This window comes from Lepus europaeus, chromosome 9 (genome assembly GCF_033115175.1).
Source record: "Lepus europaeus isolate LE1 chromosome 9, mLepTim1.pri, whole genome shotgun sequence".
NCBI lineage: Eukaryota > Metazoa > Chordata > Mammalia > Lagomorpha > Leporidae > Lepus > Lepus europaeus.
In genome coordinates, this window is record NC_084835.1 from 43840206 (window position 1) to 43856881 (window position 16676).

The window sequence follows — 16676 nt, forward strand, 5'->3', positions numbered from 1 at the left end:
GCCACCATTTGGGCAGTAAACCAGCGGATGGACGATCTCTCTCTCTCTCTCTGTGATTCTCTCTCCCACTCTCTAACTGTGCTTTTCAATAAAAATAAATCTATTTTTAAGAAAACCCAATAAATCTTCATAACACCCATGTCACAAAATGTGTAAGAAAGCAAGCAATCACTGAAAAATACTTAGCTGAGTTCCTGTCCTACAAATATTACAGCTATTTTTTTCCTAGCCTCTACAAAGCACAAACAGTAATAGCTAACATTTTTGGAGTATTTAATACATAGCAGGCACTATGTGAAACACTTTATCTTGTCAATCCTCATAATAATCTGATAAGGTAGGAACTATTATTATCACTATTTTATAGACGTGGGAACTACAGCACACACAAAAAAACGTAGTCACTGGTTTAACACATGCAATTGGATTTACACATAGGTTGTGTCTCTGTAAGACACGTGTCAGCTTGCAGACTGTGGGAACTCCACAAATACTATGCCGAAGCAACCTCTCAACCAGTTCTCTCAGCTGTCCAGTGCGGGAAGGGGTGCCAGGGGTTGGTTATGGTTTTGAGAAAGTTCATGTGTTGGCAACATGGTCCCCAGCGTGTTGGTTTTTAAGAGGTAGTGGGACCTTTAAGAAGTGGGGCCACTGGGAGACCATTGGGGGCACAATGCTTGAAGGGATTCGAGCTCATCTAGAGGACTGAGTGAGTTCCCACCAGACTGAGTTGGTAGAAAACAGGCACACTGGCCCTTCCCTGCTCTCTGTCTTGTCCTGTGACCCCTCCCTCTCACAGATACCCCCACCATGATGTCACCCATCATGCAGTTCTACCAGAACTGACAGGAAGCTGGCATGCTCTTGAACCCCTGGGACTGTGAGCTAAATAAGACTCTTTTCTTTACACATGACCCAGCCCCAGATATTTTGTTACAGTGAAGGAAAACAGACTAACACAGCCTGTAAGAGTCTCTGCCTTCTTGGCAGCTCATACAAAAGCCTCGGGTGATTCTGACGTCATGAATAAGAGTGTCAATTGTTAAATCAACAATGGGAGTCACTGTGCACTTACTCCCCATGTAGGATCTTTGTCCTTAATGTGTTGTACTATGTGAATTAACGGTAAAACTAATATTCAAACAGTACTTTATACTTCATGTGTCTGTGTGAGTGCAACCTGTTGAAATCTTTACTTAGTATATACTAAGTTGATCTTCTATATATAAAGATAATTAAAAGTGAATCTTAATGAAGAATGAGATGAGAGAGAGAGTAGGAGATGGGATGGTTTGCAGGTGGGAGAGTGGTTATGGGGGGAAAAAACCGCTATAATCCAAAAGTTGTACTTTCGAAATTGATATATATTAAATAAAAGTTTTTTTGTTTGTTTGTTTGTTTTGTTTTGTTTTTTTTAAGAGTCTCTGCCTTGGGGCCGGCGCTATAGTATAGCAGGCTAAGCCTCCGCCTACGGCACCAGCATCCCACATGGGCAGCTGGTTCCTTTCTCCACTGCTCCTCTTCCAAACCAGCTCTCTGCTATGGCCTGGGAAAACAGGAGAAGATGGCCCAAGTCCTTGGGCCCCTGCACTCGCATGGGAGACCCAGAGGAAGTTCCTGGCTCCTGGCTTCAGATCAGCGCAACTCCAGCCATTGTGGCCAATTGGGGAGTGAACCAGTGGATGGAAGACTTCTCTCTCTGTCTTTCTCTCTCTCTGTCTGTAACTCTACCTCTCAAATAAATAAATAAATCTTAAAAAAAAAAAAGTCTCTGCCTTATGGGGTGTGGTGAGCACTGAATGAGGAAACCTCATAGACAGCAGAAAGGAACCTCAGCAGAGGTGAGCACTGGGTGACCACATGCTGCTTTGTCACCATTAGTTCAATTATTATTTAATTGAGACTTTATATCTGCACAAGATACTACTAGGCATCAGGTTTATCCTTCATTTGTGACAAGGATGTCTTTATTTTCCTTAGTGCTTTTTCTATTTCTAAGTTCCACATATTTTAAAAAGGTAAGCAAGACACAAATAAACAGCTCCATAGTTCTCTCCCAGTGACTATCCACATATCCATCACTCTGCCTCCCCAGAATCTCCTAACTACTTTCCCTCCCTTCCTTCCAGTGCACCCACTGTCCCTAGCTTTCTCATCCTTGGCACCATATACATTTTGGGCTGAAAAATTCCTTGCTGTGGAGCTTCCCCATGCATTGTAGGATATTCAGCAACATCCCGGCCTCCACCCATTAGATGCCAGTATCACTCTCACTCCAAACCATGACAGGCAAGAATTCCCCTGAACACTGACAAATTTCCCTAGAGGGACAAAATCACCCCTCTTTGAGAACCAACACTGGCAGGCATTTAGGCTAGAAGTTAAGACACACGTGTCTCACATCAGAGTTTCTGGGTTCAAATCCCAACTCCAGCTCCTGACTCCAGCTTCCTGCCAGTGTGGACCTTGGAAAGCAGAACTGAAAGATTCAAGTAATTATGTTCACTTCACCCAGATGGGAGATCTGGATTGTGTTCCTGGCTCCCAGCTTCAGCCTGGCCCAGCTGCAACTGTTGCAGGCACTTGGGGAGTGAACCAGTGGAGGAGAACTGTCTCTGCCTCCCTGCCTCTCATATATACATGTATATACATACACACATATATAAACACACATACATATATATAGGTAGATAGATAGATAGATATAGATAACCAACTCTATAATATCCTGATGTTTTTATAGTCATTTTCTTTATACTTTGTCCACATAAGCACACATCCTTGAGCATCATCAGATAGTTTTGTATAGTGAAAGGAATGGTAAGATAATTTAATCTATTAAGCAGATCCCAAATCCCCCTGAAACAGACTTTACAAGTAGGATGACCATATCATGTATCATCCCAAACTGGAAGCCATGACATTAACAGGACTCACATGGGCAAGGCAGCATGACCACCCTACTTCTAGGGAACTCCGCTGGGAGTGAACATTATCCTCACCGCCACACACAATTAGGGCTCCCCTTCTCACTGGTTAATTATACAGGAAGCAGAGGACAATTAAAACCAGCACATCCCCAAGAGCAATGTAACACAGACCTAAATAAATACCTCAGGGCAGAGAAGGGCCCTGTACAGTCCTCACTGGCCTTCAGCCTTAAGGAGGTGTGTTCAAAGAATTTGCTCTAAGAGACATTTTTACCACTTTCATCACAATAGCACAACAAATTGTTTCAAATAAATGCCTCCAATATTTGCACAAAAATGCAAAAAGGATCATGATCACCCCTTGTAAGAGTGGCTTTTAATCAATGCCTCAGCCTTTTCCCCCCTCAGGAGAATAGAATTCTACAATCTGACTTGTCCTGCATTTGATCTCCTAAGTCTTGATATTGACCATGCTGGGAACGACAGGTTTGCCTTACACACATGAGAAATCATATCGATAACCTATTTGCCTCCACACGATTCAGCTCGTCTCCCATTATTTGGGGCATCCAAGAGAATAGCAATTAGCATGTCTGCATTAGGCACTTGTACACCGCAGTGGGCACTTCTTCCTGACTTCATCTGCATCCATTTTCCGCTTGTCCCACAACCACATTCAGGTGGCGGTCCAGCCGTGAGGTGTCCTCACTCCACACACTCTGACTGGGACTCCATCGCCGGGGCACAGCCCCCGACCTCTGCAGAAGCCAAGCCCATCACAAGGACCAGAACGGATTTTGAGATTTTTGTTCAACAGCTGGGAACCTGTGGGTTGCTGGATTTCAACCTCAAGTTGTTTACATGGTCATCCTGCCACACAGGGAGGAATCCAATACACAGAGGAGAGAAGAGAAGGGTGGGACTGAAGAATGGAAAGGAAGAAGTCAGGTCTTGAAGTCACTGTTCAGGCTTAAGCAAGATGCTCGTGAAGCCAGACCTATTCAGGTACTTTTAGTAACTTGAACCCATACCTAAGAAAATATAGGTATACAGCACACATGTTTTCTATATCCTAATTCCACCTAAATTTGGGGGCTTATCACTTATTATCAAAGTAAACTAAGAGATCCAGACACTCTGTGGCAGTGCCTTTCAAACACAACAGTGTCTCACAGTAAGAATTACATTTCCTACTTCAACCCAGAAGGTACACACAATCCCACACAGAGAACTGACCTCAAGTGTCAGGAGACAACAGAACCCTCATTAATATATCACATTGCTAACGCATTCTGGCTTACATACATTTTAAAAAAAAATCTGTTTGTGACCCACTAAATGGGTTTCATGACCTTGCTTTTGAAAAACACTGCTTTGGGGTGGTGTTTGTAGTGCAGCAGGGTAAGTACTTCTTGGGACACCCACAACCCACATCAGAGTGCCTGGTTCAAGCTTCAGCCACTCTGTACTTGCAATCCAGCTTCCTGCTAATGTGCCTGGGAGCAGCAGACAACGGCCCAAGTACCTGGGTTCCTGCCACCCATAGGAAGACCTGGTTAGATTTCCTGGCTCCTGACTTTGATTTGGCCCAGCCCCGGATGTTGTAGGCATTCGGGGAGTGCATCAGCAGACAGAAGACCTCTTTCTCTCTCTGTCACTCTGTGTTTCAAGTAAGTCGGAAAAAGGAAGGAAGGAAGGAAGGAAGAAGGGGGGGAAGAAGGGAGGAAGAAACAGGGGAAGGAAGGAAGAAAAACACTGCTCTATGAGATTAGGGAAAAAATTGATTTCACCAAGAAGAATGAGCTAAAACATGACATAACTTCAGTAAATCAGGTTATTAAGGGAAATGGGAGATTTGGCCTCTAAATTATGTAGATGGTTTATCAAGCTCCTAACAACAGAAAAGCACTATCTTAGCTCTTCTCTCTGACTTCCCAGGACAAACATTTACCAGAAGGGGAGGTAAAAAAAAATCTTAAGGACTGAGAAACAAATGAATTATCAAAAAATTAAAATTAAAAAAGACACCTGATCTCTGAAACAAAAGAAAAAGCGCATGTACAGAGGGAGCGTTATTTAATAGGAAGACACACCTGGATCCTGACGATGAACTCAGTCAACGTTATTTATTGATCAAACAGGCTGCAGAAAGTCCTGCAAGTGACCCTCAGTGTATGAGCATGTACAAATAGTGCCTTTGTGAGAAAATCCCATCTCTGGGGCAGACCTGGAGGCAGCAAAGAAGGGAGACGGGAAAAAGAGAGACAGGGATCACGTTCAGTCTAAGACTTACACTTGTATTGATGTGTGTCAGGTAACTATGAAGATTTGCTGAAATTCTAAAGAATTCTTGCAGGCTGGTAAGGCAGGGGATTTTGAGTGTTTCTTGCACACTCTATTAGGACTGTCAGTTAGCCCAAACTGCCTTTTTGTCTGCTCAAAAGTACTGCACAGCCTTAATTAAATCTGTGGAGTCATCTGGAGCACTAGGACTCTCGGGGTTCCTGGGAGGAGAGGCTGGTGTGTGTAAACACCACGGAGAGAACTGGAGCTGTCTGCCACTCTGGGGGGCTGTGAAGTCAGCTCCTCCCACACCTTTCGACACTGCTGGGCTCCAGCCGCTGCCCGCCTGTACAAGCCGCCTGGTCACTGCTCTGCCACTAACACAGCAACGTATGACTTTCGAAACAAAGTGAAGCTGAAGACAAGTACTTGCATGCCCAGGAGAGAAGCTGGCCGGTAATAATGAAAAGCAAACCTCACCGTGATGGCATTTTAGCAGATTTCTGCATTTGCCACCATCACATTGTTCAAACACATTCCACCTGCATTACTGAACGTAAGCAAATAAAAGTGTTTGAATACTACTTGCAGAAATCACCAAGAAATGATCGCGTCGTCCTGTCCATGAAGTCCTTGGGATTGCCTGAATCCTTCTGGCCCTGTTCTAGGAAATGTAAGGTGTGTGTGTCCCTGCCATCTCCCCCCTTCCCCCCCCCCCCCCGCCACATTTAAGAATATATTTATTTAAGAGGCAGAGTCACAGAGAGTGGGAGAGACAGAGAAGTCTCCCATCATCTGGTTCACTCCCCAAATGGCCACAACAGCCAGAGCTGGGCCAATCCAAAGCCAGGAGCCAGGAGCTTCCTCCAGGTCTCCCATTTGGGTGCAGGAACCCAAGGACTTGGGCCATCTTCTACTGCTTTCCCAGGCCATAGCAGAGAGCTGGACTGGAAGTGAAGCAGCCAGGACTCAAACTGGTGCCCATATGGGATGCCGGCAGCACAAGCAGAGGCTTACCTACTACACCACAGCACAGACCCTATGTGTGATTTGCTGTAATAAAATTCTCAGATATACGAAGAGAAATTACAGAATCACCAGTACAGTAGCCATCTACTTCATGTCAAAAACACAGAGTGCTTACCCTGAGTCGGTCACTCTTAAACACCATCTCATTAAGTCGTGTGAACAACATAGAGGCAACTACCTTACTGTTCTCATCTTCGTCACCATGAACTCCACAGGGGATGTCCCTTTTAGAAGCACTGTAGTTGGTTCTGAGCCTACCACGTGAAACCAGATCTTACAGGAACAGTTACTAGTGCGACTTAGGGCGTTACTTCAGCCTCCCCCTGGGGCTGGATTCACCATCCTGTGCACTCCCAGTGATGCCCCAGAAGTGCCCACCGGGGTGCCTGGCACGCGAGAAGCGCTCGTAACCCCGCCCCCTTTCCCTCCCGCGTGTGGCAGGTGAGTGTGCAGCTGGACGAGGTTACGTAAGGCCACGCCGCCTTTCTTCCCCTTCGGAGCTCTGATTTGCACGCTCCAGAGACCCATTCCCTTCGGGACAGGAAACAGCAGGTTGGGGACTGAGCTATCATCGTACACATCCTTCGAATTGGCTGCGTGAAGGTTCTGAGGCGAACACAGGCTAACCTTGAAAGGCTCAACCAGCTTTCCTGAAAGCCTACTGCTGCCAACACCCCCGAGGGCTTCCTCCCCCCACCCCCAAGGGACCACCTTCCAGACCCAGCAGTCTGGGTCCCAGCACACAAAACCCCCTCAGTCCGCGGAAGTTCACAGGAGCTGGCTCCGGGGTGTTTACAAGTCCCAGCGGGTCGCAGGAATGCTCGGGATAATTACCACCCCACCCAGGAGCGCCCAGCCCAACCCAGCCCTCTCACTTCTGGAAGGAAGCGGCCACACAAAGGAGAGCAGGAGCGAGACCTCCTCTTGAGGCCGCGGGCAGATGCAACCCAAGCTCTCCCCTCACTGTGGAGCGGCCCAGGGCATCCAATGCAAAGGACAAACTCCTCTAGTCCGAACGAATTGGCACTTCTCAAAAAGACGAGCCATATACCATCTTCGTTCTTCCTTCTCCAGACAAAAAAAAAAAAAAAAGTGAAATACTCCAGAACACACACAGGGAAGCGGTCCACAGGCACACACCCTCCGCAGCTCCGGAGGGGCTGGGATCTGACACACCTATTTGAAAAGGGCGGCCAGCCTGTCCGAACCTTTAGTACCCTTAGCCCACCCCCAGAAGAACCACCCCCACCCCGCCGCCACTGCTTTCGCTGCCCTCTGCAAGTATCTGTGGGCAGCCGGATCTGGGATTCATCAGCTCCCCTCCCTACCTCCCACGAACGCGCGGCAACCAAAGCACATGGTCCCCGGCGGGCGCGTTTGCAAACCCCACCAGCGCCGACGCCTCGAAACCGCCAAACTTCCTGTCTCCACACCACCAAAGAGACTCGAGCGCCGCTCCAAGTGCCCGTGGGACTCCCGCGGAGGCTGCAGCCAGCCAGCCGCGGGGCGGGGTTTCCTGCTCGCCCGATGCCCGGCACCCGCACCTCCGCTGGGAGTCTCCAAACCCTGCGCGCCGCGCCCAGGGCGCGCCGGGTGTTGCCCGCGCCCGGGCAGCGCGCTCCGGGTACTCGGCGCCGTCGCCCACCTACCTGCTCGGCCGCCTCCTCGCTCCCGCGCGCGGGGCTGTCGACCGCTACTTTATTGTCTCGGCTGCGTACCGCGCGGGACCTGGCAGCTCTGCCCCGCGCCAGCCCGGGAACTCCGCTCGGCGCCGCGCCTTCCCCGGCGGCTGCCTTCCTCTTCCTCCTCCTCCTCCTCTCTGCCCGAGCTCCTGCTCAGCACGTGAGCCACGCGGCGCGACTCCCCGGCCGGCTGGGCAGCCGGCGCCCGCCGCATCCCCCGGCCCGGGGCTGCGCTCGCCGCGCGTCCTCGCTTCCACCCGCACTTGCAGCTGCGCCCCGGGCCGCCCTCCTCGCGTCCTCGCGTCCCGCCTGCCCCTCGCCCTGTCAGCGCCGGCTCGCGGCGCCTCTCTCCCCGGCTGCCCCCGCCCGCCGCCTCTCTGGGGGCTGGGGCGGCCGCTGCCAATGAGACTCGGCTGATGCGCCGTTCCGGCCCAGTCATTGTACCGGGAGGGAGGAAGGGGAGGGGAGCTGGGGAAGGGAGGGGGCGCCCTGGGCCCCCGCGGCGCGCGGCGACCCGGCAGAGGCGCGCGTGCCAGGGGGCGTGGAGCGGCGGCGGCTACCTGGAGTAGAGAAGGGGTCGCACGCTCACGCCTCTCCACCCAGCTCCCCACCCCGACACCGAAGAGCGCAGGGAGCCAGGACTTCTGGATTCCGCCTCCCAGGCTGCGAACATCCCAGGACCTGGGTGCCCTTAGAATAAAGGAAACGGGGCGCCGGCAGCTGCGGGAGAAGCAGAGTCCACCCAGGGCCCCGAGTGGGTCTGGCGAAAAGGGCTAGATAAAGGAGATTCCCGCACATCTGGGTCTCCGGTGAGAGAGAAAGCGAGCGAGCGTGGGAGAGAAAATGAATGAACATCCCATACCGGGCGTCCATCCCTTCTGTGATTCTGGAGGGTTTCATTGTGCTGTCTTACACACGAAGAAAGTCGGGAGAGAGGTTAACTGAAGACAGCTAATAACTGACAGGGCAGAGAGGCCAGCTGGATCTGCCGCGAAGGTGTCATCTAGCAAAAGGGAGCAGGGCAGCCAGGCAGGGCCATTCCTGGAGGGCCTCCTGTTGAGATGTTTTATATTCTCTCCCAGTGAGTTCACAAGCAAGGGGACACTGATAGCCCTGAGAAAATGCTTCCCCAGCTGTTTGAAATGCCCATTAGCACACTTCAGTTCTCCTTACATTATGAATTAATTAGTTCTGAAAACGGAATTCCTTGCTTTAAAGCAATTATCTTGCAACTACACAATTATCTAGCTTTGCATTTTGTTGGAAGTGTAGCTGATTTATCCAATGTCTGTTAAAGAGACCAGTTCTCCCCTTCTTCAGTTTCAATAGCAGAAGCATTTAGTTTCAGCAACAAAATTATGCGCTAGAGTACCTCCAGTGCTTCCTGAATGAGAAATTTGTATTTTCTCCCCCTCCTCCTCTTCTCTTCCTCAATCCCCCTTTTTCTGAACAGACCATCAGCTCACAAGAAAGGTGAGAAGGGATCACCTGGACTCCCAAGCCCCGATGTAGTTGTCACTGACATGAGAGCAAATAGCAAGATCTATTGTGACGAAGGCTCGTAGTAGCATGCTAGGTAATATTATACGTGTGTCAGAGGAAGCGTAATTAAATTTCCTGCTGTTGTCCAATGGACTGTTTGCTTTCAGTTAGACAATATATTGAATAAGTAGCTAACTTTTTTTCTAAAGATTTATTTATTCATTTAACAGGCAGAGACACAGACACGGAGGGAGATACTCCATGTGCTGGTTCACTCCCCAAATGGCCGCAGCAGCCAGAGCTGGGCCAATCTGAAGCCAGGAGCCTCCTCTGGGTCTCTGATGTAGGCAAAGGGGCCCAAGCACTTGGGCCATATCTCCACCGCCCTGCTGGGCTATCACCAGGAAGCTGAATGGGAAGTGGAGCTGTCAGGACTCAAACCAGCACACATATGGGATGTCGGCTCCACAGGTGGAGGCCTAACCTACCATGCCACATGGTGGGGGAGGCAGCTAATGCTGTGATAATTACGTGCCTCTCAGACCTAAGTAAGGATTTCGCTTGGCATCATTTCATTTAGTTCTCCTGGTGGAAACAGAATGAACTGCAAGCCCCATGAAGCCAGGGTCATTTTCCTTGTTCAGCAGCTGGTGCTAGGCAATCAATGTTTCATTCAATGTCAGTTGAGTTGATGGACTCCTATTTTTCAGAGCTAGAACCTGAGACTCAGAGGTTCACTGAGCTATCCAAGAGTATAAAACAGGAAACCAGAAGTGCCTATGCTTAGTAGGTCTGGTGACGCCCAAATCATTGCACTACACTCGTCTATTCAACACATAACAGTAGTATAAGGGCCCCAGGTGAAGGAGCAGTGGCAAGAGTAGTGCACACAGTTTCTTTGGAGCAAACAAAGTGTGTGTAGCACACTCCCTAGAGAACAAAACGGAATTGTAGGGCAAATTGGAGCGATGTAGGTGAAATGCATAGCACAAGGTCAGACATCTAAAAAAGTGGCTGGTGTATGTTTTGGGGAAAAGCCAGATGCAGACTATAACAAAAAAAAAATGCAATGTAAGATGTCAGTTAAGTTCATCTTTACTGAGCATAGTCCAGAAAATTCTTGAAGATGTGGGGTATATCCTGGATTTTCCTGAAGCAAAGAGACTCTGGATTAAAAATGGGGGTGCTCCTAGGCTTTGCTTTTTAGCTTTGAAACTCAGCTTTTCTAATTACTCACCCCCATAGGCCTCATTTGCTTAAGAATAAGTTAAATAGCAATAAAAATAATGTATCTCTTATAGGAGTACTGTAAGGATAAAATCTGTTAATATATAAAAAGCATTTGGATTAGTGGCTGGCCCATGGTAAGTGCTTAATAAATATTAACTATTATTATTAAAGGGGGTGGCTTTCTTACCGACTTTAATTTTCTAATAAATATTTATGAAATACCCAAAACAGCAAAATTAAAACTACAATATGATAGAATGCAGAACTGTTTCCTTTTTATAGTACCCAATGATCACAGGCTGCATATTAGAGTTTGGGAGATTTATTTTTAATGCTCGAAACAATTGTGTTAGATTCTCTGGCATTGGGTTTAGGCATCAAGATTTTTGTTAAGGTCCACAGGTAAAATTAATATACAGTCTGGTTGAGAACCACTGAAATGTCACGGTCATCTCAAGTGCATCCGTGAACTAGCCATCATCACTCTTAGAGCTTGGCTGGAGGCACCATTCCCAGAGGGAAAACCATTAGCACACACTATACCTTTTGTAGAAGTAATGAATACGTAAATTCAGGCTGGAGACGGTGTCAGAATTCAGCAACAAATAAGATAAAATGGGTCTGGCCCTTCAGAAACTCTTAATTTAGTTGATGCAATGAGACAGATATCTATGGACCGAATGTCAGCCCTGGGCATCCAAAGGAAGCAACTCTGTCCTGAAATGTAGAGTCTCCAGGTGAAAAATCACAGCCTCACCAACTGCTCTGCAAATAATAGAGTCTTTTAGATGCAAGATGGTAGAAATTCTCTGGACTCTCATTTCAAGCCCTTTAGCTCATTCTTACATGGTACAAAGGAGTGTGTTTGGGTAAATGTGACACCAGATTCAGCTACTGAATTCATAGAACTGTGCATCATAAACACCCTTATTTTCCAAATTAAAACTATTTAGTAACACCAAAAGTAGATATATGCCTGTTGGAGAAGTTTTTGACAATACAGAAAATACATAACACAGAAATGGAAAATTACCCACAAATTCTCTGGCCTGAATGAGCAACTCTAACACATATACTCCAGACTTCTTGAAGTACATATGCAAACACACCCACAAACCATCCACTACATTGATGTACCATAATTTATTCTCCCAAGCCAATTAGGCTTCTTTGATTTTTTTCTTTTTTGCTTTATGTACAATTGTAAAACCAAGGTTAAATGGAGGTTATGCCCTCCCTGCAGCACCATCATTCTCTTAACTTCAGAGAGTTTGTGCTTTCCAAAGATTTACTGCTGAGTACTCAAATTTGGAATAAGAACACACATACTGCTCACATATTTTGTAGCTAATGCCTTGTGAGTGGGCGAATATTCATTTATTTGTAATAGTAGTAACTCCCTAACTCATGTTTCTAAAGTGTTTTACATATTGGGTCTTATTTAATTAATAATCCTGTGCGATCATCACCCTTGCCCTCTCTATTAAGCACATGAGGGAAACAGACACTTAGAAGTGGAGTAACTTGCCCCAGGTCATGTGGCTGATAAATCAGGAACTACCTTTTAATCCCAGGTCTGTCTTGCTTGGGGAATGGAAATCTCCTGTACCATGCCAGGAAACTCAACATTTCTTGGCACTATTGTTATACATGCAATGGCTTATGTAGGTCTCACTGATGTCTGGGTTATCAGTAGGGGCTTTCTAAAAATATAAAATCGTAATAATATTGGACACATCAAAAACCACACTTGTAGCTATTCTGTTATTCAAGGTCAATTGTATTTTCTTTCTAAAGCACTCTTCAGATAACTAAGAACTCATTAGAATAGCTGCCATCCATTGTTACAGTCATGCACTGTATAACATTTCATTGTACCATGGATCACATATGAAATAGTGGTTCTAGAAGATTATATTGTACAGTGACATCATAGCTGCCTTAGTTTGCACAGTGAAAATCTAACAACTCCATTTCTCAGAAGGTATCCCATCATTAAGCCATGCACCAAGACACTGTTACATCATTTATTTCGTAAGTAAGCCCTAGACACACTCTGCACCCCAAAGACACTTAACACACACTCTCAGAAACAAAAGGGTGATCTGTTACTGCATGCCTCCATGGCGATGTTTGTCATTGTTGAGGTCTCATCTTTCTATTTAACCCTTTTCACATATATTAACATGAAATGTAAGCCTGTCTGTTCACTAACCTAACCAAGACTGTGTGTTTTATACTTATATGTAGTACAAAATTTTAGGTTATTATCTCTGATATCTGAATATGCCACATAATGTAAATAAACATAAAAGTGTTTTGATGTAAGCATACAAATCACAATGCCATGAAATTAAAACAAAATAAAAAATCTTAAATTAAACCATAGAAGATGGTCTTTCTATGGGTTAAACTTCAAATGTTGACAATTTCACAGGGTTCGACCTGACATGAAGCAGTTCCTAAGGACTGGCTCTGAGTATGAACTTGTGTTAACGAGGCTAGTGGTGGTTGCACTTGCCTCCTCATTATGGAAGTGATATAATCAAAAGGGAACCTCACAGTAATGCACATATAATGATCTTTCCAGGGCACATCACTAAGTCCTTCCTGTGTGTGAAAATGCTTTTTTAATAATGTCCTCTTGGCACTTAACTAGCTAAAACATCTTGGAGTGAGGCCAGGACAGTCACGCAGCCCCTAAGTGAATAGAATGAGCACTGAGGTTCAATGGAATCTTAAATCAGAGTCAGAAAAGAGTGCCCTCTTTCCTTCCAAAGGCAAGGACACTCCGTGGGAAATAAACCCAATATTCTCGAAGTATTTTGCAGCCATGCTACCTAATCACAGAGATCCCAAACCACTTAGAGGGATAATTTGGTAATAATATTGAGAAGCACTACTTTTCACTAGGGAGGCAGCAGACAGGCATACATTTTGGCTAGTATGATGTTTCCTAAGTTCCTGGCAGATCAAACTTGGAAATTTTAATATAAATGCCTGAATTTGTTGGAGGGGGGAGCTATGTGGTGGAGTTGATTTGGAGGAAGATTAAAATCAAGGCTACAGGCCGGCGCCGCGGCTCGCTGGGCTGATCCTCTGCCTGCAGCGCCAGCACCCCGGGTTCTAGTTCTGGTCGGGGTGCTGAATTCTGTCCTGGTTGCTCCTCTTCCAGTCCAGCTCTCTGCTGTGGCCCGGGAGTGCACTGGAGGATGGCCCAGGTCCTTGGGCCCTAAACCCACATGGGAAACCAAGGGGAGGCGCCTGGCTCCTGGCTTCGGATCCGGCTTCGGCACAGCGGCAGTGGCAGTCACTTGGGGGGTGAACCATCAGAAAAAGGAGGACACTTCTCTCTATCTCTCTCTCACTGTCTAACTCTGCCTGTCAAAAAAATAATAATAAAAATAAAATAAAATGAAAATCAAGGCTACACAATTTGATGTCATCCCAATTGTTTCTAAAAGGAGACTCAAAATTGTATTATTATGATTTTTAATTTGAGAGACAGAGAGGCAGATGGACAGAGAACTTTCATCGCTGGTTCATTCCTCAAATGCACACAAGGGCCAGGTCTGGGCTGGGCCAAAGCCAGAAGCCTACAATTCAATTCAGGCCTCCCACATAGATGGCAAGGGGCCAACTACCTGAGTCATCACTGCTGGCCCCTAGGGTGCAGATAAGCAGGAAGCTGGAATCAGGAACAGAGCTGTGTATCACACCTCAGCAAGACAATATGGGACAAGGGCATGTTAAGTGACATCTTGACTGCTAGACAAAATATCTGCCCTAGGGTTTATTTTTATTGATGTTTTATAATTGTACATATTTAAGGGGCACAGTGTGATGTTCTGTACACGTGTACTTTATGAAATGATCAAATCAGGGCAATGAACACATCCAACACTTATCAGCTTTTGTGGTGTGAACATTGAAATCCTCTCATTGAGTTGTTCTGAAGCACACAATATATTATCAGTAACTACTTTCTCCCAATAGTGCAATAGAAAAACAGAACATATACCCATTGACCAATCTCTTTCCATCTTCCTCTCCCTGCTACCTTCCCCACCCTTGGTAACAAGTATTCTACTCTCCACTTCTATGGGATCAACTTTTCAATTCCACATATGAACAAGATCAAGCAGTAATTGTCACTCTGTACTTGGCTTCTTTGACTTTACGTCATGTCTCACGGTTCTATCCATTTGAGGCAAATGAGGGGAATACAAGCAAGAACTCATTATTAAAGGGCGGCATGTTTATACTGATTCCCTGATGCCTCAATCAAGATGATATGTTGATTATTAAATGTTGGCAACTGATTTGAAACTGTTCGTAAACACCTAGACAAACGAAAGCCTATCTGCTGGTCTGATAGGACTCAAGGGCCCCTCAGTGTGCAACTGCTGATCCATTTCAGTCCCTGTTTTTGCAGATTAGAACACTGAGGCTCAGCGAGTGGAGATGACTTGTCTACAAGTGCAAAACAATAGTACAGCAAGTGGAACCTCGGCTGCTTGGCTGCCTGCCTAGGGCTTTTCCAACACAAACATCTGCTTCTATTTTCTTGCTAAGATTTAAATGATGTTCCTAATTACATGATTTCAAGGGTTGTACGTTGTTAAAAAATAATAATGAGAATATTCATTGGCTTTGGAGCACATAATTTACGATAAATGGCTTTTCAGTACCATGATCACATAATCTAAATTGGTTGTAACAGTTACAAGACCAGTATAATTCTACTTCCACTCGTGCACTAAGAAAACTTTCTTCATCTCTATTCCTCTACACTTCCTTTCTCTTCAATGGGTTACTACATCTGGCCAAATTTAGAGAAAAAGCAAAATATTTAAGAAGAACCATGTTGACTGCTCTACCATGAATAAGAACTAGATGGGCAGAAAAAGAAAAATACACTTGTGAATCAGCAACTGTAAAAACTAAGTCATGCATACAAAGCATCTGAGGGCAGTTTGCTTATTTTGCCAAAGCAAACAAAATACACAGTAAACTCAGAAGTACCCCAGTAGACTTTGGAGGAGTATAAATAATTTTTCAGTGAGTTTCAATAACTGAAAATTTTCAGTAATTGAAAAAACTAAGATTTTTAAAAATTTTACCTTTTTCATAAAAATTTTTTAAAAAGCAATATATATACTATCACAAACCTCCCATCAGCTACCACTAAGATTTGCCCATTGTCTGGTGTTTCTCCTCAGATAAAACAAAACTGCAGCAAAGTTGAAGTTCCCTTTCTCTCCCATTCTCAGCTTTATTCTTAATTCTAAATATTCAAAATCAGTCACTATCATGAATTTTGTGAGAATCCTTCCAAATTCCATTATAAATATAAGTACCAATGATTAACATAGATATTACATTACTTGAATGCTAAAATTTGCATACTGGGGCCACTGTTGCAACGCCAGCATCCCATTTCAGAGCACAGGTTTGAGTCCTGGCTGCTCCACTTCCAATCCAGCTCTCTGCTGAGGTGCCTGGAGTGCACCTGGGTCAGAAGTGGAGCAGCAGGGACTCCAATCTGTACTCTGACATAACAATTGTGTGTATTTATCCAGTACTATGTGATGTTTCATCAAATGCATACATTGCAAAATATTCAGTTAGGGTAGATATATTTATACTTTCAAGTATTTCACATTTCTTATAGTGAAACCGCCCCAAATCCTTTCTTCTAGGCTTTTTAAAATAGAGAAATGTACAATACATTAACATTACTTACAGTTTCCCTGCTGTTCAATAGAACACCAGGACTTCTTACTGCTATCTCGCTATCATGTGTTACCTGACAATCAACTTCTCTCCATCCTTCTTCCTCACTCTTCCCCACTTCAACTTCTGGAAACCACTATTATGTATATGTTATATATATGTTTGTTTGTTTGTTTGGTTGTTTTTTTTTTTGTTTGTTTGTTTTGTTTTGACAAGCAGAGTTAGACAGTGAGAGAGAGAGAGAGACAGAGAGAAAGGTCTTCCTACTGTTGGTTCACCCCACAAGTGGCCGCTACCGTCGGCG

At 45.5% G+C, this 16676-nt stretch overlaps 1 protein-coding gene across 1 annotated transcript in view; it reads right to left on the reverse strand.

Moving 5' to 3' along the window:
• FRMD4B (FERM domain containing 4B) overlaps positions 1-8035 on the reverse strand; it is a 374305-nt gene extending 366270 nt beyond the window's left edge. Inside the window, exon 1 of the mRNA XM_062201248.1 lies at positions 7892-8035. The gene's annotated coding sequence lies outside the window, so the exon portion shown is untranslated. The remainder of the gene's footprint in view (positions 1-7891) is intronic.
• Positions 8036-16676: the final 8641 nt, after the last annotated feature.